The sequence below is a fragment of the Drosophila arizonae genome, chromosome 5 (assembly GCF_054131065.1).
Source record: "Drosophila arizonae isolate 15081-1271.41 chromosome 5, UAZ_ARI_1.0, whole genome shotgun sequence".
NCBI lineage: Eukaryota > Metazoa > Arthropoda > Insecta > Diptera > Drosophilidae > Drosophila > Drosophila arizonae.
Genome location: NC_142925.1, coordinates 5993854 through 6019859, shown reverse-complemented (window position 1 = coordinate 6019859; position 26006 = coordinate 5993854). Strand labels below are relative to the sequence as shown.

Genomic DNA, 26006 nt, shown 5'->3' with positions numbered 1-26006 from the left:
TTTTAATTATTTATTATAGTTATAATTATTACTAAATTTTATTCATATATTTTTTTTAATATAACTATATTATTTTATTTTATTTTTTCAATATTTTAATTTGTACATACTTAATACAATAATAAATCCAAATAAATAAATAAAGAAATAAATAAACTAATATAAAATAAAAAAAAGACGATATTAATATTACAAAAATTTGTCACTATATTAAATAATAAAAAGTAAATAAAAATAATAATCAAATATGTCAATAATAAAACATATTAAAAAAAAAAAAATAATAATAATAAACAAGAAGCCTAATATAATATATTTATCAGATTTATTTTATTTATTTATTTTAGTTTTATTTATTTATTTTTTATTATTTATTTATTTGATTATTATTTACTTATTTTTTTTTATTTACTTATTTTAGTTTTATTTATTTATTTTATTATTATTTATTTATTCGATTATTATTTACTTATTTATTTTTTTTTTTGTCATTTTTTGTTTGTTCATATATACCTATAATAGTAAAACTATAATTTATTTGTTTTTACATTTATAAGCTATCTTCACAAATGTACACGGTATTCTATAGTTTAGCTACAGCCAATATGAAGCCCTTTTTTAAGTGAGTTCTTAAAGTAATCGCCCTCAGTCACACAATCCGCACCCGGAAATGGGAAATTGCCTTTTAATTGCATGAAGTTTTCCAAGTGTCTGTGTGTGTGTAGCGCTCTCACACACACTGGCACACACAGTAACTAATGTTATGTGTGCAGTCGTACAATATTTACAGTTTACAGTGACGCTCACAACATACGCCCACACACTCAGCCACACACACACTCACACATGTAGGAAGGGAGCGCACTTGGCACTTTCATGTCCTTGATTGCTGGATGCTTCTGCATTTGGCTACGTGCGTCTGCCCACATTGCCTAATCCCCGAGTGACCTTCAACTGGTAGTTGAATATGTACATATATATCTCTCCCTCCCCATCTCTCTCCATCTCTCTCTCTCTCTTCCTCCCTCTCTCTATATATATATATTTCCATATGAGTATATATGTTGTTCCGTACATCGGTTCAATGCGGTCGCCGTCTACGCGTCTGTCCTATGCGAGTGGGTTTCTGTGTATTTGACAGCCAGCTGCCAGTTGAGCTGTCTACCCTCCCCTCTCTCTACCTGTTGGTCTGCCCCAGTATCTGTCTGACTGTCTGTCTGTTTGACTGTTTGCATTTGACATTTTCAATTTGCATGACATTGCTCTCTGGACGTGAATCGTCGTTCCATACACTCGACATCATTATGCTCCCAGTGCGTCCAGCTTAGATGGTCACGTAGCATCAATGTTCTATATATGCCTATGACTTTTATCCTTTTTGCCTGCACATTTCGACTGCACTTCACGTCGCATTATAAATCGCTGTCGGGTCCTCTAATTACTGCTACAATTCTCTCACTCTATCTCGATTTTGGTCAGTGATGGCGTTTTACCTAATTAAGCTAATCAAACAAAATGTCTTTCCAAATATCCGACAGCAGAAGTTGGGCACTTTGAGACACGCAAACTAAATTCGAGTTTTACGGCTGACTGGGTTCCTTTAAACTTTGTGAGGGCTAAGCTAATTAAGGCGTTTGGCGATGGGCGTGCTTAGAATTTGGCCAGAGCGATTGGACACGAACAGGCAATGCGATAGCTATATCTATATCTATATCTATATCTATATCTATATCTTATATCTATATCTATATCTATACTATATTCTATATCTAATATCTATATCTATATCGTATATCTATTATCTATATCTATAGCTATATCTATATCTAATATCTATATCGATATCTATATCTAATATCTATATCTATAGTATATCTATATCTAATTCTATATCTATATCTATATCTATATCGCTATACTATATCTATATCTATATCTATATCTATATCTATATCTACTATATCTATATCTATATCTATATCTATATCTATATCTATATCTATATCTATATCTATATCTATATCTATATCTATATCTATATCTATATCTATATCTATATCTAGATCTATCTTATCTATATCTATATCTATATCTATATCTATATCTATATCTATATCTATATCTATATCTATATCTATATCTATCTATATCTATATCTATATCTATATCTATATCTATCGGTTTTCCCTAATCTATACAATTTATGCTCCGCTCTGAAAGAGCCTTTCAACAGCTTTTCCTAATCTTTTGCTCACGAAAATTTTATATTTTTTCATTATTTTATTTTATTATACTTATTTTTTTTCAATCTCTCTTTGTTGTTTTCTTTCGACCGCTTCTAATTTAATTCGCGGCTCGGCTTTGAATTTTTGGCCTAAACTTTTGAGCCGCTTTGCTGATTGATAGTTTAAGCTCTTAATGGCCAAAGCGTGTTATTTCTTTTTTTCCTCCTGTTTTCTGTCCTCTCTGGGCTTCGATAACGTTATAAAAATATCTTTTATTTATACAATGGCTGGGCAAAAGTTTTTATGGCCATGGCCAAAGTATGCCGCATTAATTTTTGTTTTTGCTGCTCGGCAAACGGCGGCGGAAATTGCAGGAAGTGAAGCGGCTACACCTGACAATTATAGCCATAAGTGTAACCACATCGAAATACGGGGGAGGAATACATGGAGGTATCGAGAGAGGCAAGTGGAACTGCCTACCTGCATGGAGGTAGAGCAATTTTTTTTTTTTTTTGTTCAATTATTTATTGCTGTCGTTCGGCTTTTAAGAGTGCTAAAAATGGGCATGAAAACTGATGCGGCCAAGGTCATAAATAATTTTGTTTTTTCTTTACATTACTTTTTTGTCGACTCACCAAGCGAGTGTGAAGAGCCAACGGAACTTTTCATTAAACTAAAAAGTTTGCATAAAGTTTTTCGTTCAGGAAGTTAATGGGGTATATTTGAGTTGGTGCCATGATGGCTTTGACGTGAAACTGTTTATCAAGATGTATATATGTGCATATGTCTATATATCGTATATATATATCTGTCAATGCTGAATGAGTTTCGCAATCCATGTTTTTTTTATTTCATTTCATATCCAATAGGAGCTTTCTTTATGACCTTGATACTATGCTATGGTTTTTCTCAAATCCTTCTACTGATTATTCTACTGACTATCCCAGTGAATGGGACTGTGACGTGAACAGGCCCAGCTTAGAGCTTCAAGCACCAAGCGGACCCTGGGGCTGATCTATGAGTTAAAGGTTAATAGAAAACAATATTTTAGATTCACTGTATGTTTTTTTTTTTTAGCACATTACAGAGTATTTTGCTGTCGGTTACTCCCAACAGCAACAGCTCACTTTTTATTTCCTAAGTATATTTAAAAAGTTGTCTATGTTGAAATTTCAAGCGGATAAAGTATTAGCAGTTGTGTAAAAATAATATAGAATTCAAGGGGCAATTAGCGCCTCATTAAAATGCAAAATCTGCTTAGCAGACGATATAGTAATTTTATAGTCTTGTTAAGCCAAGTCAAGTTGCCATCAGATTTTTGCTTCAGTTCAATCGCTGTGTGCCTCAATGATACTTGACAGAATAAAACAACAATATATATACATACATATATGTATCTGTGTATATAAATAACTTGAAGTGGCTGCTATATTATGTCCTTTATGTCTTACATACACCTGTTGCCAGGCAGCGGCAAATTGTCAACTTGAATTTGAAATTTTGCGCGAGAATCCTGCTTCAATTTCACGTGATTTATGCAACATTAAATTACTTAGCATATGTTATCATATCTTAACTGGTTGACAAGAAGATGTCCTATATATATATATATATACACACACACACACTCACACAGAGTGAAATCTTTTCCTTGTAGATGTCGAATATTTGATAAATGTGTTTTCGCTGTGCTTTAAGCCTTGACATCGGCTGTTTTTATGGCGCCTACCTCAGCACGCTTTCTCTCTCTCCCCCTCTTTCTCTCTCTCTCTCCTTTTGTATGCGGTCATACATTTTTATTGGTTTTTATTTGTCGCTGCAGCAACTGCGCCATAAGTCATTGCACCATTATAAATTCCTTTTGCCATGCCCTCATCGATTGCCATTGTGCGATTGCCCCGCCTCCAGCCCAAAAACCTCAAGGCGAACAATGCGGCCAAAGGGTTCGTTATGTGTGTGTCGCGTGCGTTTTATGTATATTTACCATATTTTTCATTGCAGTCCAAGTGGATTTATGGAAAATTTTTGAAATGCCTTCGCCACGATTATCGCCAAGTTTTTGGGCGTGGCTCGAGCACTTGTGCCGTGTTTGCAATTGCACTTTTGGCGCTGTTGGCACCGGCGTCGCCTTTCATATTGATTGTGTCTGCACTATTTTCTCCGTTTCCTGCACTTGTTGCAATTGTTCTGAGGCTGCCTTAAAGCAGCAGCAAACTGCACGGCCAACAGCAGTTGGGACAGGCGCCAGCAATTAAGGTAACAGTTTTCTTATTTATCATGCAAATAGCAAACAATTTCCGTTCGTTGTCCTGTCAGCCGGCTAATTGAGATGGCGCAAAAGTAAAGCGGAAATGCTTGAACTATTTCGTCTTCTTCTGCGTTAAGAAACCCAAAAAATGTATATATATATATATGTATATAGCTATATCTATATCTATGAAAGACAACATTTACCAGCCGCAGCGTAGTAAAGAAGCCATCAAAAATGTAAATATGTAATAGCCCAAGACTTGGGCAAGAGGCTCCATGGCCCAGGCCCCAAGCCCAAGTTAACTTTAGCAGACAGCTCGACGTTGTCGTTGTCGTTGTTGTCGTCGTGCCCTGCCTAGAAAGCAGCAACTGTATGCTATGCGGGGGGCACTGACGTTGAAGTAGAGCGTCAATGAATTAAATATAACCTAGCCCGGGACCCCAAGACCAACACGCAGCCCACACCCCGCACCCCACATCCCACACTCCACAGAAACCTTCGGCCCGAAAACCCATTCTAAAATGTACACGCTGTGAGCTTTCCACTTGATTGCTGGCTTTTCCTTGCTTTTCGTTTCTCTTCTCTTCTCTTCTTTTTTTTACCGCCGACGTTTGTGTCCTTGCCGAATGGAAGTTCGATTTACATTTCAACTGCAGCCAGCAAAAGGCGTTACACGGCGTGACGTAAGCGCCTGAATAGATAAAATGTATACCTATACCAATAGATATACCTGTATATATGTGTATTATGTGTATGGGTATTTGTGTATAGAAGCACACGTTGTGTACTTTGGTCTGTTAATACTCATGTTAAGCTATGCAAACATAAATTTTAGTGAGGTCCAAACTCAAAAACTCCTTTATTTGCCTGATAACGCCTACGGGCGGGTTCTCGGGTTTTGCAATATTTTAAAGTCCATATAATTTATTCATATATAAGAAACAGATGGAGCTATGTGAGCCCCAGAGACTATTTGAGTTAACAGACAGAAATTAGTGAGTTTTTTATGTTTATAAAAATTTTCCTAGACAATAAAATATGGAAAAGAGTCTTTGCTGCAACACCTCATTCTCAAAAGGATTTTTCCACTTCTGGAATACCCTCTAAATAGTTGCGTAGCTTACCAAATAGCTGGTAATGATACGTAACTGTAATATTAACAAAATAAAACCATTTTGAGTCTGGCTGTTTATTTGTTAATTGAACCGGCAACCGAAACATTTTGGCATATGCCACATGCATAATGTTCTTGTATAATCCACTTCCACAATGATCCTCGGCTGCCGTCAAACTGTTTCAACTGTCGCACAGTCTCCGGCTTTCTGTCTATCCGCCTGCCTGTCTGCCTGTCCGCCTGCCTGTCTGTCTGTCTGTCTGTCTGACGTGCTATTCAATTCCATTGAAATGGCTGTGCTGCATATTAAAAGAGCCGCATAAATAAATAAGCATATTCAATTTTGATGAAACGTGAATGGTATCGAAATGTTTAACTAAACCAAGAACGTGACCTTGCTGCAGTTATTCGCATATCGAACATAAAACTCCATATCGAACGGGTAGCTAAGCAATAAACAGGCAATACGCTGCAGCCCCAAAAATAGAAATAATTACAAACGTATAAAACTTATTAACGTTAATGAAATGTGCTACCCTAACCTAGGGGGGCTCGATTTGTTATTGTCTGTAGTCACGAGAGATTTGGTGGGCGTTTATAAGCAATGGGGTTTATGAGCCGGCATAAAATGTAGAATTAAGGTAGTATGGTGGGCGCATTCTTAAACAGAAATATAAATAGATATATTAGGAGATTTAGTTAAGCTACTAAATTTAATATTTAGTAAGGCAATATATGCTGGAGATTCCATTTGTATTTTGATAAGGATATTTTCTTAAGGAGAAGTCTTGAAAAATAGGTTTTCAGTATTCTTAAAAATACATTTATTCATTATTATTTTTATTATAAAAAGAATTTTTTTTTTTTTTTTTTTTTTTTATAAAAATTATAAGCATTTTAAATATATCTATTATTATTGATGTTAAGCATGCGAGTAGAAAATTTAGGAGTATTACCTAATAATTTATGAATATATCATATAATATAAATAACACACTATATACAAAAATATGAATATATTTAACTCTTTCTTCGCTTATAATGTCAGTATAATTAAATGGTTAAGAGCTCGATAAACTTGTTGTGAAAAGTCATATACAAAAAAATCTCTCACGTACTACATTTCACAGGGTATCGTCGATTCAGCTCACACAGTCTAACGTAATTTGGTATGTTTGCTATTTTTGTTGGCCTTGCCACAGCAGAGAGCAGTTTTGCGGCTGGCTCTGGCAACTGCTTGGCGTTAAGCGCTTAGCCAAAAGCTGCAATGCAGCTTAAGACGAACATTTTCAGGCGCTGCTCGGCATAAGGATTTGTGATTTAAATACGCTACAGCAGTACGTTGAATAATTCACTTAATTGGCCCCAAAAGGTCGAAAGCCACCAAAAAATAAGCAAACTTAAAGTCAACATAGCAACCACAAGGCAAGAGAGGGAGAGTGGACAGAGAGAGAGAGCGAGATGAATGTATGTTATAATAGCAAACACAAGTTGGCATTCTGTCATTAGGAATGGAAATTCTATGTGGCTGCGTAGGTCAACTGTAGATGTGGTCGATGTTTGCATTGCCATCGAAATGCAGGCAAATGAATAACTGTTATATATATTCAATTCCATATAGCGTGTTGAGTGAGAGAGAGACAGACAAATGCCAAATGCAAGCAGTGGCAATTTGAAATTGATCATTGGCCGCCGCAATTGTTGTTGGGAATATAATTACGCTCGAATTATGTTCGCATGTGAATTGGCAGCTCATGAATAGCTCATTAAATACATATACATACATACATACACACACATAAATATCTATATGTAGCTATACATACTTGATACAATTGAGTGCTTCTACTTTAATGAAAAGCGACAGCTGCAGGCTTTATGCCTTAATTAAATTTCAATCGAATGCAGCTTTCAAGTCTCTGCTTTGATTTGCCCCTTTTTTTTACTGTGGCTTGCTTTGGCTTCTGGCTGTGGGATTTCCCTTTTTTTCAGCGTCTTGTTGACCCGCGGGCCACAATGCCAGTGCAAAAGCAGAAGCGTCAGCTTCAGTGACTTCAGTGACTGGCGCATTCCTTTGGTCTGCTTTAAGAGCCCTTGCGTGTATCCTTTCTGCCACCCCCCACACCCAGCTCTCTAAGAGTTTTGGGCGCCATTTTCAGTTTTCCTTTTCGACACGCATTCGCGTGTTTTATGCTTTTGTTTTTGTGTTGGATTATTTTAGACTTTAGACGTGGTGGGGCAGCACACGAGTCGGGTTGCCGCTCGCGCCTTTAACCTTGAACCTGGCCCATAGCTGCACATTCACTTGGCCGAGTGCGTACTTAGATATTTTTCTATTTTCACTTCATTAGACGAGATTTTCAGCACATTATTATTTACGTCAGCTCCCGTTGCTTAGCCCGCTGCTGCTGTGGCTCCTGCTGATGTTACTCTTGCTCCTGCCCGTGCTGCTGTTGTCGTTGCCGCTGTCGTTGCTGTTGCTACATCACTTTCAAGGATTTACTTACTGTTCCGCGACCTTCGCTTAAGCATTAGACAGCTGCCGCTGTTCAGTTGCAAAACTCTCGGCAAAACAAGCAAACCTGAAACTTGTATATGGCTTGACGAATGTTAGATATTCTTTCAGTCCTTAAATGGGATTAGAGAGCGAATGTTTATCACCTGGGGCTGATAAATGATGTATAGTTGAGTTCTATCAAGATTTGAAAAGAATTGTTATTTGAATTTGGATTTTTATGGCTTGGTTTATATTTATTAACGTAATGTAAAACTAGTTTAAGTTGGACAGCGGAAGAATTGTTTGCTCTGAGAATTCCTCCAAGTAAGTCGTTTATGTATTCCCTCTAAATATTTCCTCTTAGTATTTCTTCTTAATATTTCTTATAAGTATTTCCTCCAAGTATTTCCATTAAGAATGTTCTCTTAGTATTTCATCTAAGTATTTTCTCTAAGTATTTCTTCTACGTATTTCTTCTAAGTATTTTCTCCAAGTATTTCCTTTTAGTATTTTCTCTAAGTATTCCCTTCAAGTATTTTCAGGTATTTTCCGACCGCAGCACACTTCACTTCACCTTACTACACTGCACGACTGACCCCCTGGCCTGGACTGAAGAAATGCTACAGATGCTGCCCTTTATATATGGAGACTATCACTCAAACACTAAGTCGCTCTCAAATGTTGAGTCTGACGTCAGGTAGTGATCGTTGCAGTCGAACTTTAAGAGAGCAATGGAAACGTTCTCTGCTGCTTCAAGCATTCTAGCTGCTTTTTACTCAAATATATATACTAAATGAATTCTGTTGCATACATATAGACAACTTAAATGATTTTTATGTAATCCTTCATGCTCCTTTGCTTTTATTAGGCAGAGAGACGGCTGTAAGATAGACAGAGAGACAGTTATACGAATATTTATGTACAAGAATGTATATGTTTAATCAGGCTAAATGTTGATCTGTTTGATAGCTTATATTATTTATTATTAGACTGGAACTTTTGCCTTACGATTTTGCAACGAATAGCACAAAGAAAATTTAACTTAGTAGCTTCTTTACATAGCTTTAATAGCCTTCCACAGTTAGTGTATAATGAATGCCTACTTCAAGCATCTTTCTATAAGTATTGCACATAGTTATTTAGGTGGCACGTACGACAGCTGCAGCAACAACTGACAGAGAGACAGACAAACAGGCAGCCTAGGACGCACAGCTTGGAGCCAAACTAAATGGCAGAGTAAAGTGAGAGATTCATCACAATTTAACTTTGGGAAGTGGCAAGAGTGAAAGAGTCACGTTGTGGCATGTGCCGCAATTAGTCGACATTCGACTGCAAATTGCTTATCTGTCGACGACTAATTGTCATTCACATTGAAGTATATCGATTGTTAGCCATTCCAGGGGTTTATCGAATTGCCAATTCGTTGTCTACTAAACATTTTGTGACTCGACAAAAATATATGTTTTGCGTTAGTCTGTCGACAAAGCTCAGAGTTGAATGACAAAACTGTCCCAAAGGTCTATTCGAAGTGATAAAGAGCTCTGGTATTTTTAAGGAGAAACGTGCCAGAAAAAATATGGGAACAACAAAATTAAAATTAATATATAAATATATGAATAAAAATAATAATAATATATACTATAATAATACTATTTTTAAGGTCAGTTAAATGATATTACAATTATGGTGTGCCTTATGGCTTTTGTTAGTTTTCGCTTTTGTCTCATAACTTAATGAACATACATAATAAAACTTGCACTGGACTGAGTAATTGTTTGCCCTTATCTCTGGCTAATCGAAAATTCACTACCCACGCAAAGCCAGAGCGATGCGTGGGTGTTTCTGGTGTGAATTAGAGATGAGCGCGTGAGTAAGTGTTAGTGTTAACTTGTAAAATTGATATTAGCTTACGTGTAAAATGTTTTTGGACAGTGAATTATGCCTTAGAGACGATTGGAGGAAGTTGACTTTTGCAAGTATATGTATGTATATTTATGCCCATATATTAAAGTCAGTCTGTTTTTTATTGAAGTTAGAGTCTGCTGTGTATGTATACGTATGATAAATAATAGTACGATACTTAATGTTTTATCGCTAATTTCCTAGATAAAAGTTAAGTTATTTTAAATTTTCTATTGCTTATCTTAGAGTATAAACTGAATGGCTATTAAATTATATCTGCAATCCATTCAGCATATAATTCTACTGAAAAAAATTGCCGTTTGTTTGAATTCCTTTCAATGCGCCTTTTTCTCTTGCTTTGTGCTGCTAAGGCAAATAGCTTCGTTCTGTTGCAGAGCAATCAAAACTTTTGATGCCACTCAAGCTGACTCATATTTCTTTGTTTAGCGTTTGCACTTTTGTTTTTATTGAAAGCCAGCAGTTGCAGTTGTTCTCGTAGCTGCTACTTTCTATATATCCATTATATATGTACATGTGTGTGTGTGTCTTCAACTTTATATTATAAAATATATTAGAATATGCTACTTTCAATTATTTTTCTACCTTTTACATTTCGGCATTTACATAATTTATGGACTCTTTTAGTTCTCAGTGTCTACCTGTTTTTGAAATTCTAAACACCTTTGTGCTTAATTTAATTAATTTCTAAATCCAGCTGCCTTTGCATTGATGATATGTTTTAGAAATGTAAATACAGTTGCTATATAAAGAGCCGCTCACGTACCCAACTCAATGGCTGAAAGGCAACACATTTGTCAAACAACAAACAGGACACGCACACACATATACACAGGGATAGCTCTCTGCGTATGCGTGTGGTATTGTTAGTGTTGACAGTTAAATGGAGCCATTGGCATAAAGTTAGCCGCATGACATTAGCATGCAAATTGTTAAATTGAAATTGTCATTCACATTAGCCGTCTCTTGACTTGGTTCTTGCGTTTCCTGTTTGCCTTTCTCTATCCAAAATCAATAAAAAAAAAGACAAATGTATGTATGATCTATATATATGCAGGTATAGATAGATATCAATCTTATTGGGGCTTTAGCACGTCATTAGACCTGATGTTAGTGCTGGCCTTGTGGTCCCGTAACTAGGTAGAACAAATCGATGCTTTGTTGGCCAAAAATAAAACCGACAAAAATGAAAAGAAAAAAATTTTACCAATTACCTTAATTCCATTAATAATGAATGATTGATGAACTGACTAACTGACAGAGTGACTTGTGTACCTGGCATATGGACTGAGTCGATGATTGCGATTTAATTGAGGTTTTAATAACTCATCAGCAAATTCGCTTGAAAACGAGAAAAAAAGGAAAAGTTGGTAAGGTAAGGGTAAGAGTAGCACCGACTGCTCAATGCGTGTTCAAGGCTTTCTAATTTGACATTATATAATTATGAGAATTATTTGTAGAGTAAATTACAGTAATTCCAAATTCCCGAAAAGCTTTTCAAATTATGGGACAATTATCTACCTGGTTATAACTACCAAATTTGCCATAGAAACAAATAACAAAAACCAATATACTCGCTTTTCATTACGCCAATGTGTATAATGAGGCACGTGGCAACCCTAATTGATGTTTTAATTAAAATATATTCATGCATATAACAGAGTATATCTACCATATTTCAAACAGAAAGAAATAGAACGAATATCACAGAAAAGCCAATATACCCCTTTTAATTACACGAACGTGTATAATAAGAGACACGTAGCATATTTCGCAGCGCGTGGCAACCCTAATTGGTGGCTTAATTAAACATTTTGGCAAATCGCGTGCTCCAGTTGGTTGAACAGGCTCCACTCGGCTGACTCTTTGAAGTGCAGTTTTTGGGCCAATTAACGCGCTTTTGCAATTCATTTAGCAGTGCTTTGGCCATAATGGGCCACGACTGCCCCGGACTGCCTAACTCTCGCACTGGCTTTCGCAAGTGCCAATACGTGCTCGACTTTTCAACTACTTACATATTACTTTGCCGGCAATTAAAAGACAATTTATGTGGGCAAAACTTAGTTGGCCACAACTTTTTTTTGTTAATGTTATTTTGCTTTTAAAGCTCGCCAAAGTTGAGAGCCAGTGCGAGTGTGTGTGTATGGGTATGCGTATCTATGTGTGTCTGTGTGTGTTTGTCTGACATTTCACCTTGGCAACGAGGCCAAATTGCTTTTCCTAAGCTCCTGCAGCAATAGCAGGGATTTTTTCGCCTTTTGCTTGCAAGTTACGAGCACATTGAAATCAGAACTCTTCAATTATTGACTATCGGAGAGAGTTTTAGTTCTCATCATGGCCTATGTATACGCTCTGCTCTGCTGCATTCCCAATGAGCCTGATGTATGGCTCTTCTTGTCAGTCAAATTGGAATTGTGTTTGCCATTCGGCTGCCGTCTTGTTGCCTTGTTTATTAGCAACAAGTACGCAATGCGTAATGTCTGCACTCTGTGAGGGGCTCTCAGATGTCGTCTAAAGCATACCAATTATTTAGCTTGCAGCTGCTGTTGTGCTTTGATCGATATATGCTTACAGGATGCGAGTGATGTTAAGGCTTAAAGGACACTTGCACCTTTGCAATTTCCCTCTTAGTGGAAGCCTTTTGTTAGCAATTGGGTAAATCAGGGCTTATGAAACTTACTTGCAAAGAAAACAGAAAGTAAATTGGTTTTTGTTACATTTTTAAAGGAGTTATAAGTACTCATCAATTATTTAAATATTTATACTAATTACGACAACTTAGGGAATCCGTCAATTTGTTAAGTTTCTTCATCAATTAGTATCTAAGACTTGAAGTTAGTTTCGCTTCAGTAAGTTCGTTCACGCCTGACAACATGTCAAGTAGTGACAGCACCTAGACTGTCCCCAGAGAGTCAGAGTGCAAAAGGCATAAAAAATGGGTGAATTCATAATAAAGTTCCACGTTTTTTCTCTCTTAATTATGCGCCGTAACTGCAATAAGAGGGTAGGCTTGTGTTGTGTAACTGTGTGTAACAATTAGAAGAAATAATCGTAATCGCATATAACGGATTAATTTGGAGCTTTCTAATCGATTTCCTTTGAGTACATCTAATAGTCTTGATAATTGCTTAAGTAATTTAATCCGCGTTCATCTATCTAACTGCTTGGCTTCTAGCACATCTGGAATACGTTTTACTCTCTGCTGATCCAGCTCAAGTTCTTTCCCCTTCAATCTATGTGTATAAACAAGTACAGACTATCTAAGCTTTGGTGTTGTAACTAAATTTCTATGTCTATCCATTTCCGTAATAAAAGTGCCTTCAACTATTCGCTAAATGAGACGATATAGAAACAACGGTATAGAAACAAAAATAATCGATTTATCGCAAAAATCCAATTCCAGCGATTCTATCGATCGGCTGTCATCTCTATGTATCGCATTTGTAGTATAAGAAATTTCTCATTCAGTTTGACTTTCATCTTTATCTCTTCAGGGCATCTTCTAGTCGGGCACTTTTACCTAAAACATTCTTCATTATTTTTTTTTTGCTGTGTTGTTTTTTCTGATCTTCTTGTTTTTGTTAGCTGGCCAAGCGTGCAAACTTAATTTACTTGATGAATGTATCTGCCTGTGGAACGTTGGGCCGCGTGTGAAGTGAATTCATTTGCTCGGACACTTTGGATTCATTAATATTTATAAGAGCAACTAGAGTGGGCGGACGGTTAGTAGCAAAGCACAATATGCTTCACTTGCTATTGTTGTTGTTGTTGTAATAATTTAATCGTTGGGCATTTAACAAGTTTTTATAATGTCAACCGAAATGGGCAGAAGCGTTGCCAGACCAGAATCAAGGTAGCTAGAGCAAGAGAACGAGAGAGAGAGATAGCTAAACAATAGCTTAACTTGTTGAAATAATTTAATTTCAGCACTTGAAGAACTTTGGCAATGTCAAGCGACAAGTGGGGTTAACTGATGCCAGAGCTGGTGGCCAAGGTTGCCAGAGTTGCGATAACTTTAGCAAATAGTTTGGGTCACCCGGTGACATCCGTTGATTCTGAAGGTGAAGACCGAAGCTTTTAGTTGGCTAACAAATTGAAGCTTGCCAGCATAGCGAAACCGAAAAAACCGCAATCGCTTTACATTTTCAATTTCCAGCTAATCTAAATTACATGATACGCGCACAATTTGAACGCTAATGAGTTGCGACAGCGTGGGCGAGAGGGGAGGGGGGGGGCGGACGGATAGACGGACAGACAGATTTGGGGGAGTGGTTAATCTGCGGGTACAACGTTGCGTATGCGCAACATATTGCGTGTGAATTTTAATTAAAAACTTTTTCTCACTTACCCAAGCAAGATAATCGCCAGAGCCCCAGCTCCTGCTAAATGCCGCTATTACGGCTGTTGTTGTTGCTGTTGTTGTTGTTGTAGCTGTAGCTGTTTGTATATCCTGCAGCTCCTTCGATTGCATCGATTTTCCTTGCTTAGCAATTTAGCTGACAAGCATTGTCAAGTTGGTTTTCATTTAGATTTAATTATATGTGACTGCATTGCATGGGGCCTGGCAATTGATGCGTATGTTTCTGTTATGCCAGCCCAGTTGCTAGGTAATTAAATGCTTATACATACATTAACTTATGCTGTCACACGCACACACACACACACATACATTCATATAGCTGCTGCTCATTTGGTCAAATTGGCTGATTAGTCGATGCACAAGCAATGCTTCGATTATGGAGATCGTTGTTCAATATATTTAGATTATGCTAACCATTAATTTGGAAACACACACATATACACTCACTCACATACACACACACACACATATGTGTTTTGGGCATGTTTTCGTTTAGGGCCAATGGCCCAAATGCAAACCACTTGCTTGATTCTGTTTGGCTGATTGTTTGCTCTTTCGCCTTGTGCTCTATAAAATTGTTGGTGCTCCCAGCGCGTGCGCATTGAATTTACTCCGAAAATAGCGACAGCGTCGAACGGCAGCGAACAGTCAACGGTGTTGCGTATACGCAGCGTGTGTCTCAGTCGTTAGCTGGACGTGATGTTGGCCGCAAGGGCGCCACGGCATAAAGACCACATTAAGACCAAACGACCAAAAAGAGAACAAAGCCAAAAGCCTGAAGGCATTGCCCATTGCCGCTGAAACAACAAGTACCTAACTGTGTGTGCGTGTGCGTGTGTGTGTGCGCGAGTGCGAGTGCGAGTGCGAGTGCAAGTGCAACTACAAGTGTGCAAGTGTGTTGATGGCTATCAAAGTGCAGCATAGCTAAAAAGTATGCTTTAGAATTTTATTAACGCGCGCGCAACGTTGACGTTTCGTGAAGTTTTGACGCGGCTTTCGTGACCCCACCAAAACAAAAAAAGTAATAAAAATACAAATAAACACTAAATAAATATATACATACATACATATGTATAGATTACGTACAACCCTTTTTTTTCGAGCTGAATAATTAATGCAATCAAGCCATTTGAAGTCCTGTTTCAAGTGTCGTGTTAGCGCGCGCGCGCGTGCTCTCTCTCCGGTTTCAAAACGATTTCGAAAATGAACGAAACAAAAAACTGAACAAACTTGACAGAGCAACGGCAACCAAGCGAATTTCTTTCATTTCCTGACGTCAACTGACAGGCGCAACGAACTCAACTTTAAACTTAGCTCTTAACTCTTAACTCTTAACGGCAGACCAAGCAAACCGCAAGAAAAAACAGGAAGCAACTACAACTATAACTATAACTCTACTACATATATATATATACATACATATATATACATATTTTTCTAGATGCAGCTTAGTACATATATTTAGCGCAAACATACTTAGCTATAGGTATATATCTATTTGAGCATATATGTTTATAAATCTTTAGCGCTAACGGGCAAACAGAATTCCAATCATAAATTAACGTAATAAAAAAAAAAAAAACAAGAAAGAAAGCAAAATTGCGGCGCTTGACTTTTCCAACGAATTTTCAAACAACAAAAAGAGAGAAAATTGAAAATAAAAATTGTGTCTGCAGACCAAGAAAGCACGAAAAGCGCAAAACAACAAAATAACTAATAATAATATTTTTCACACACACACATAAATTTATACGAAACGAAAGAAAATAAGAAAATAAAAACATGCATGCGCATATATAGACGACAGACAAACATACCTACCCACATATCTATCATATATGCACGACTCGCTCGCAGCTATATGGATGAAACATGCTCAGCCAAATGAGCAGACAGCTTGGCCAAATATATTTCGATTAAAATATAAATGAAATTAAGCTGGACACAGCACTGACACGAAAACTAAATGGCGTGCCAACTGCTTGAGTGAGTGAAAAATTTGTATTGTCTGCCAATAACAGATGACAACGGCAGCAACAGCAGCATCAGCAGCAACAGCAGCAACAGCAACAGCAGCTGCAGCCAACAGGTTGCCAACTAGAAACTAAACACATTCGCCCGCAGGTGAGTTATAGCTCGAGTCATTTCGTATAAAACAAAACTGGAAATTGCAACTGCAATTTTATGTCCATGCACACATATGTATATAGATATAAATCTATAAAGTCATACCCTTGCATCCATTAGAAATGGGCCTATAGGGTAGGAGGAATATGTGCAAATGTTTGCAAGGGGCAGAGGGAGGCAGGTTAAGGTTGTTGAGGTTTTCCGGTTGCATCAAGCTGATGAGTTGAGTCTGTATGGTAATGCCCAGCTGTTCGGCTTTTCATTTATTACTTACTTAAGAGCTGAGTTGATATAGCAATGTTTGTCTCTTCGGGGTTTTATTTATTGTTGTATATGCTGGATCAGCTTGATGAGCTGAGTTGATATAGCAATGTCTCTCTTTCTCAATTTTCGGCTGTTCATCTATTGTTGTGATTGGGTATATATGCTGAATAAGAAAGATGAATTGAGCCTATATTGCGGTACACGTCTGTTTATTTCTTCATCTATTCGCTTGACTCTGCTAAAGCAAATGATAAGCAGAAGTAAGATATTCGTCTCTTTATCTATGTATCTAGCTATAGCTAGAGACTATATGTATATATACTGTAGCCATAATAATAATGCGTATTATTAACTTATTTTATAAACAAGTTGTTTCGTTTGCTTGATATCGATATATATCGATATAGCTAGATATCGACCATTTTCCTTTGATTTCTCAATCTTTTCATATACATATATGTTCTTTTTAAGAGAGCTAGAGCTGAAGAGTTTAAATTGGTTATGTGATTTTCAATGGTGAATGTACATCATTCGGACTCCAGATACCACTTGTTTGCATTTCAAGTAGTAGAAACTTGGGCTTTGGCAAATAGACACATTAAAATGCCATTGTAAAGCTCTGAAAGTGTTTCTTAAGAAAGTTCAACAAAAGTTACTCAACAATTAATTTACCATAAGAAAGTCCAGGCAAGTGCATGCAGTCGCTTAGCAGCAAGCAGAGCGCGTGCTTGTGTATATGTATGTACGTAAGTGTAGGTATGTGTGTGGATGTGTTTATGAGTATGTGCATATGTGTGTTTGCACTAGTATGCGTGAGTGCAACGTATATCGTATGTGTGTCTAAAGTAAACTTGCAATAATTGCAATAACAGCTCCTCGCAAAGTTCAGGGTATTTCCCAGTCGGCCACTTCCGCCTACTCACACTTTTACTTATTTTATTATTTTGTTTTCATAGTTTGTCTAAAGCGCTTTTATATCGAAAATTTTATTTGCAAAATATTTAACTTTCACTTCTGCTCGATGGGAAGGCAATATCTAAAAATAAACCTGATCAAACTGGTCTTAACTGCTTCCTATTATATATGTGTGTGTGTGGGTGTGTGTTATTTGTTCAATATATTTCGAAATAGTCAATTTTTATGTGACAAAAATTTGTTAAACAAGAACTTTTGTTTGCTTTCAAAATAAATAAATAAGAAATGGCCGAACGCTTTTAAGGAGTGCAGCAAAGCTGAGAGGATTTATTGCTGCTTCGGCTTACAGCTCAGACAGCTGGTTAGAGCACTGTATACAGTGTATTTCTTATTTATTTAAGCCTTGGCTTTTCACAATTTATGTTTCAAGTCCTTAAATGCAACATGTGCTAAATGAGATCTCTGGGTGAACCAGACATGTGCAGAATATGTTTGGATGAGTGCTAGGCCAAAGAGCTGCAGCTGAATATGCTTTGCAGATGGTTCTCTTGGTACAAATTTATTGTATGTGACTTATGAACGAGTCCACAAATGATAAACATACATTTTTATGAAATCGCAAAGAGCAATTTCCACAAACATTGAGTTTAAGCAGCTTTGCAGCTTGTTGAATAATTAATCTAACCGAAAGTGCGCAATTAGAGATTGTTGTCATTAAAAAAGTTTAAGTTGACTACTTAATAATTTATATGCAGAAAAAAATATATATTTTTAGCTCTAACCCCTTTTTTAACATTTGTATATCAATTTTAATCTCAGATGATAACTTATAATTATAAATTATATCCCGTTAAATCAAAAATCTAGATAAATCGAAATTTTCTTTTTTTTTTTATATGCTTGAACAAAATTCTTTCTCGATAACTTGAATTTCTGTGTAAATCGATAAAAGAAACTGATCCGCTTGCCATTTCGAGTTATCGGGAATCGACTGTATATATGTACCTATACGTCTTGTATAAATATCTTGCATTTTTACAATAATTCATTAATATTGTTTTCATATTAGGCGAAAGCCACCTGCTGACTTATATTGAACTATTCATATTCCTGTGAGTTCTCTATTAAGAAACTCTTATTTTATAACCTGTTGTACCAAAGAAGTGCTAGTGGTAAAAACATTTTCTTGTACTCCAAAGAGGTTTCCCTTTCAGCTGCACAAGCGTTGATCACCTGAAATTTACACGCTAATCTTGTTCGCATATGGGCGAATAAAACTTTTCTTCAGTTTCTTTTTTGTTTCGTACGTCTCTTTGTTTTTTTTTTTTTGTATGCTGAAAAATGGTAAAAACTGACCATGTCACAAAGTGCCATAAACAATTTTACAACATTTTGCCTGTCATAAGATTAAATGTGCATAAAATGTGTTGCGCTCTGCAAGGGGCTTGATACGCTCGTTGTAGGGGCGGAAGATGGGTGGCAGACGGCGGGGAGCAGGGGACTGGGTGGAACGCAACACTGACGAAGGCGAAACAAAAGCAATAACTATAAAACAAACAGAATACAATGCGCTTCAATGGTACGGAGAAAGGGACATGCCAGGGCGAAAAAATAAAGGAGACCCCATACACACACACACACACGCACACTCAGACTTTATGCCAGCAACAAGAGCAACAACAACAATAATAACAATTGGGTGCGGTAGCAGCAACAAAACATGCACACATACAATTTGTGGTGCTTTTTTCCTGCTTTTTGCTTTATACATATACTTCTTTTTTTTTTTTTTTGTAACTACTCTAATCGAGGGTCTTGCAATTTTATCAGTAAAGATGTGTGTAAAAGCAGCTCATTTTGAAGAGTAGAGCCTGAGAGTCCACAAGAACAGTCTGAAGAATAACAATGGCATTTTTATAAAACTTTGCATAGATTTTTCTTGAAGAAGATCGAGAAATCATCTAATTGAAATACTCTATAAAGTCTGTGATCCATACGCTCGATATGCTGTATATACTAGTTATACATACTCCATATTCTGTATATAATCTTCCTATACTCACTACTTTATCTACTCTACATACTTTATATACTCTACATACATTATATACTCTATATACTCTATATAATCTTTATAATCTATATACTTTATAGACCCTATAAAATCTATATACTGTATATACTGCATATACTTTATATACTCTTTCTACTGCTTATTATTCCCACATGGAACAACATCTCTTACTCAGAATTATTTTCAAAAATCGATATGAATGCATTTATGTTCAGCTTTTTTTTTTTTTTTTTTTTTTTTTTTTTTTGACATCTCTCAATCTTATTTGCATGACATTGCATTGAACTGATTCCATCATCAGGAAGGGTATAGATACTTCGCTATATTCGCTCGCCTTGTTTTATTTGTTGCTCTGAGTGCCGCTGGCATGGGCGGGGGTGGGAGTGAGATAGCCGTGGTTTTAAACGCACAGGCTAAAGGTATGCGACACACTCGACAGTCAGAGACGCCAGCATCCAATTACAAAAGTGAATATTTGTGATGTTTTTTTCTGCTTTTTATTTTTATTTTATTTTCCTTTTTTGTATTTGGTTGCCATGTTGACCTTAACATTTATATTTTGGCTCTTGGCCTTAAGTATCTTTCAGCCAGCTGACCTGAATTCGAAACCTTTAAGGCTCTACTCACGATGAGTGTAGTGCAGTTTGGCTAGTCCTACCCCCTCCCCACCCAAAAAAAAAGATGTATAAACATATATATATATATACATATAATTTAGACATTGCCTTCATGCTGCTGATAATGAGCCGTTAGCGGCTGGCTAGGCGGAACGTGGTGCGCGGTGTGGACTGCCTATGTTTATGGTTTTGGGTGCTTTATGGTGCTTTGGGAGGGGGGGGGGGGGGGCTAGTTGGCGTTAGTTGGCGGCACTCACGCGATGTGCGGCACTTGAGCACGTTTTGCATAAATTGCTGGGCTGTCGTCATTGCTGATGGCATGCTAATAACGACAGCCGCGCCCACCTTTCGGCCAAGCAAACAGCGCTCGCGGTCATTGCGTTCCACCACCGGAGCGAACTGAACCGAAACAATGGCCAGAAGACCGCACGCAAATTGCCTTGTTAAGCATTTAAGCACAGCTGCCATTTTTCACATTATGCAGCAGGCATCAATCTGCCGTTGCTGCCGCTGCTGATGTGGCTATTGTTGTTGCTGTCGAACTGCTAAAGCGCCACAGATGCCTATCAATCCCGATTGCCTCCCTCTCTCCCACAGATAGGCCCAGCTAAATCCAACAAGTGTTCGTATAAAATTTAATTAGACTTGCGCCATGTGGCCAACGGACACTTGAGCTTACATCCATATATATATATATGCCACGCAGTCTGTTGGCGATGGGACGTACGGTGCGTATACGCTATGTGGTAGGCGTGCGTAACGTATACGCAGCGTATATAAGTTCACGTTACGTACACGCAACTGATAATTAGGGCAGTATCGAGTATACGCAACAGTGGCAAATAAGACTTGACGTGATGAGCACAGAATGTGCACTGTGAACAATGCGATTCGTGTTGCGTATACGTCAAGTCTGGCCAGAGAATCAACGTTGTGATTGACAAACTGGAAGCAGCAAGAACTCAAGGAGGCTTACATTACCTGTAAGCACAAGACTCGGATAAACGCAAGGCGCAAATGCGAAAAGTAGACAGCTCTCATCACGTTAGGCAGCAGACAATTATTCTTTGTGCTCAGCAGCTAATGGGAATTACGTTAAGTTATGTATACGCAGTGTATGCCGTGGGCAATTAGTTACTGCCGTTAACAGGTAATGACAATGACGTTACGTTATGTTTACGTAATGTGAGTAGAAGACAATTACGTGTATTGTGTAAAGCAGGTAATGAGAATCACCTTACTTTACGTTACGTACTGTTAGGAATACGTAATGTGCTCTTCAGCAAATACAATCACCGCTACGCATACTCAATGCCGGCAAGTGACTTTTACGTTACTTGTGCGTATTGTTCGTCCCCGGAAATAGCACCTTCGCTGAGTATACGCATCATGGACCTCTGGTAATGAGCGTAACGTTGAGCATACGCAGTGCTTGGCCACGAAAAATGAATTTAGTTCGGATATTTTCTTTGTAATGTGGGCCGCAGACAATGAAACCTACGTTGCGGATACGCAATATGGTGTGTAGATACAGGCGCCTGAAACGGACAACAAAAGCGCTTGACCTTCTGTGTCTCGTCTTGCCTCACTGGCCCCTCACGTCCTAGGCATGCATTTCCTGACCCAATCACTGGGCGCACGTACGCTCCGGCAATCACTGGCGGCTCAATAAAGGAAAACTAATTTTTTAGTGGCAAACGCTTTGAGCCAAGGCACCAAACTAACAAGAAGAAGAGGAAACAGAAGGCAGCTAGCCCAAAGCAAATGACTCGGAACGCCTCTCGCTTCACAAAAGCAAAGCGGTGTGCACTATATGGCAGCTTTGTGCCTGTAGTTCACGTATTTGTTGTTCTTCCCCCTCTTGTTGTTGTTGTTGTTGTACGTTTTGATTAACTGACAGGTGAGCAGCGGCAGCAACAATCGTCGGCACTGCTGTCAGTTTCACTTTGGGGCGCCTCCAGACTCATTTGGAAGAGAAACAATAACAGTTTCCACAGTCGCTGTGACAACAAAGCCCAGTCAAATGATATATTCCCTGTGGTTGTATAAAGCAAAATAACAATTTCGGGGATCACAAAGGACGACTTGGGCATATCCTGTACAGGGCAGCGGTCTGCGGAGATTAATGTTAGACTAATGATGAGCTGAACAAACATTTGTATCAGACATTATTAAAATAATACTAATTAATTTTTGTCTTTCTTTTATATTCTTAATTTGGTTTTTGGTTCTTTAATTTCCAACGGATTAAAAATAATAATTTTTTATTATGAGTATTTATATTATATGAGTAAAAGAATATTATAAAATAATTCTTAATAATTTTTGTCTTCTTTGGGATATTCGTATGTTATTTTATCTTTAGTATCTTAAAGATTATGAAAAGCAAATGTGCTCAATTTATTATATTTATTTATTATGTATAGAAAAAAATTAGAAAATAATTATAATTTTTTTTTTTTTTTTTTTTTTTTGGTTATAAATATTTATTTTTCAATAGCTAAAAATATGTATGTATGTATTCAGTTCATTATATTTATTTATTGTGAATCTCTCTCTCTCTCTTAGAGACACTTTGTAGTGCATTAAACTCATAAACAGTAATTTTTTTAACATGTGTCATCCATATTGAGTAATTTTTTATGCAATGCTCCGATGCTGGGATTGTAAACATGAAAAAAAAGAAGCAGAATAAGCTTACAATGAATACATGCATTATTCAAGGTTTTGCGGCCAGTGCTTGTTGCGGTTGGCGCTGGCGACACACAGAAAGTTCATAAAATAAATTGCAAATTTAATAAACAAGTAGCCGAGCCCGGCGTCAGCGCTGTGGCAGGGACTTTTGTGGCTTTCGTAATGCTTCGGTGGTGCTGGGCCCAACAGTTGCCAGTTGGAAGTTGGCAACGGCAATTAGCTTTAAACACGCCATTAACTGCTTAAATGGCAACATGTGTGTAATGTTCCGGCTCCGGCTACGGCTAGGGCTACGGTTGCGGCAATGACTACGGCCACTGCTACGGCTACAGCTCCGGCTGCAGATAGGGACTGCTGCTAGCTTCTAAGTGTGTTCATTATCACCTGCCTGTATGCCTGTCCGCAGGGAGAGGGAGGCAGCTATCTGATATGAGAGATACTACACACTGTTTGAGAGCGAGAGAGAGAGAGAGAGAGCGCACACCCAACGAACGACCCCACAGCTGACATCGCACAACGCATTCTTAAGTGCTTCATCTTGTCTGAATAACATTAGAGGCAGGCACGCCCCGCTCCATCATGCCGCCTACCCACCCACGAAGGTACGTTGATGAACAAAATGAGCTGGCACATTTATGGCAGTCATTTTTGGTGGGTACACAGGCAGCGTGGCATTAAAATAAACCCCACACCACACGCACCGCACCGCCACACTCAGAGCCGAGGACTAGACTAGCATACATACCTAATGAACTTGGTGTGGCCTTTCAGTCAGCCCGAGCCCGAGCCCAACTTCTCAGTTCTCAGCTCTCAGCTCTCGTCTCTCGGCAGCTTATTTATGAACGCATCTCGGGCAACACACGGAAAAATGCATATTTATGCCTGCCTCAAGTTTGGGCGCTTTGTATTTATTCACTTTTGCTGGCATTTTTATTGCGCTAATATTGTATACACTCATATACATATACATATATACATTTTATAAGTATGCCATTCGCAGCTCTAGCGTCTTGCGCTGGAACTTCAAAACGAGTTTGCAAATTAGTTTTCTGCCGCCTGAGAGTTGAAGCTTTTGTGGCATATGCCTCCGTTTCGCATTCAACTTTCGTTCACTAATAATTTGATTACTACTTTGTTAAAGTTTCACAGCTTCAATAATAGAGTAGTGCACCCCACTCATATTTCTCCCTCCCCCTTACCCTCTTTCCCTCTCTTTCTCTGTTTATAACGTGCATATCAATTTAATTGAGCTCAAGTTGTGCACAAAACTCACATGTCAAAGCCAATTTTGCATGCTTCAATTGATGAATTGATGGATTGACATGTGTTTATCTAACGTATCAAAGATTTATGGGAATTAATTGAGCGTATTTATTCTATGGGGCTTTGACTGAAAGTGATAAATTCTAATTTCGTAATGTGTTTTGAGAAATGGTTTCTTTTTGTATACCATGAAACTGCTTGGGGAATGGGTAAACACGTAGCGACTCGGAAAATATGTTTTCTAGAGCAAAATCAACATTTGAGCAATTTTCGTAGATTACATTCTCTTTTGCCTGAATTAGACAGGGTATTTCACAATTCGTATATTTCCTGGCTCATTAACATTGATGAATGAATGCTTTTAGCTCTTAATCAAGTTTAAAGATTTATGAACATTAATTGAGTATAAATATTTAATTTTGGAATTTTTAAAGAACGCAATTCTATTGAGAGTTAATCTAGTATATAATTAGTTGAGTAGTACCCCCAATGCTAATTAATTGGAAATTGTTGATGAGTGCTTGACTCTTCGACTAATGATGAGAAATTATTATTATGAAAATGAAGAAAGCAATTAAATTATATATTTAGTTTTTAAGTATATTGTGATGATTGCTTTTTAATATATATATATATAAAAAAAAAATAAAATAATAATAATAAATAAATAAATAAATAAATAAAATAAAATAAAATAAAGTAAAATAAAATAAAAATAAAATATATAAAAACCAAATATATAAATTAATTATAGATTTTTCGATAATAATTTTTTTAACAGACAAAAATAAAAATTATAATTCTAATGATAAAAATATATTAATATTTTATAGTCATTTTAAAATTGATAAGAAAATTAGATTGTTTTGATTACTTCGAGAAAAATATTCATTTATTTTACATTTAGAAACTTTGGCTTAAAATTTTTTCCAACATAATCTTAAACATGTGAAAAATACAAAAAGAAAATAAATAACAAATGCTAGAATTTCTTAGGTAAACGAAAAACATTGAAAAAGCTTTTAAAAATGTTCAATAATAATTTCAAAGAGAATTACGTTTAATTGTGAAAATCTATATTGAAATAGTATAAACAGATTTTAAGAAAATATACAGAAATTATGTTTGAAATGTCTGCGTATGAAATATTTACAAATTGTGGAACAAAAAAATATAATTTCAAAAATCATGGCATAAATAATGTGCCAGAATTTAAATGGCTTGCGCAACAGACATGAATGGATTCATTATCAATACTAATGAGTCGGATACAGATACATATATGCATGCATACATACATATATATTTATAGCATATACTAATGGAACTTTATAGATCAGTTGCTGTAGCCATAGATGTTTATTTTATGCGAATGTCAATCATTATTATTCACGTTTTTTATTCACATCAATTGGCATTCGATTTCTGTTGTCGTTTCATATCTTTTTTTCCCCATGTTTTTCTTATCGTTAAATTTGACTTTTCACTGCTGTGATTTTCCACGGCGCTATGAAATTTAACTGTGCTGAAATTTTAGCATTTTCAGGGGTTTGTCGCATTTGTTGTTGTTGTTGCCGCGTTGCCACGGGTCGTTAGCCTCGGGCGGCACAGAAAAAAAAAAAAATTCACTTGAACAGCAGCAAAAGCCGCAAATAATTCAAAATGTCAGCCGCAGCAGCAAAAGA

At 37.0% G+C, this 26006-nt stretch overlaps 1 protein-coding gene and 1 long non-coding RNA gene across 2 annotated transcripts in view; one reads left to right on the top strand and one right to left on the bottom strand.

The window, feature by feature from the left end:
- Positions 1 to 2191: 2191 nt before the first annotated feature.
- LOC149268407 (uncharacterized) lies at positions 2192 to 9919 on the bottom strand. The gene is made up of 3 exons (XR_016270425.1): positions 9264 to 9919; positions 9096 to 9203; positions 2192 to 8967 (listed from the first exon to the last, which is right to left on the bottom strand). It is a non-coding gene; the product is annotated as an uncharacterized LOC149268407 (long non-coding RNA).
- A 5109-nt stretch (positions 9920 to 15028) lies between these two features.
- Positions 15029 to 26006, top strand: part of Stacl (SH3 and cysteine-rich domain-containing protein) — a 103904-nt gene continuing 92926 nt past the window's right edge. Inside the window, exon 1 of the mRNA XM_089471571.1 lies at positions 15029 to 16491. The gene's annotated coding sequence lies outside the window, so the exon portion shown is untranslated. The remainder of the gene's footprint in view (positions 16492 to 26006) is intronic.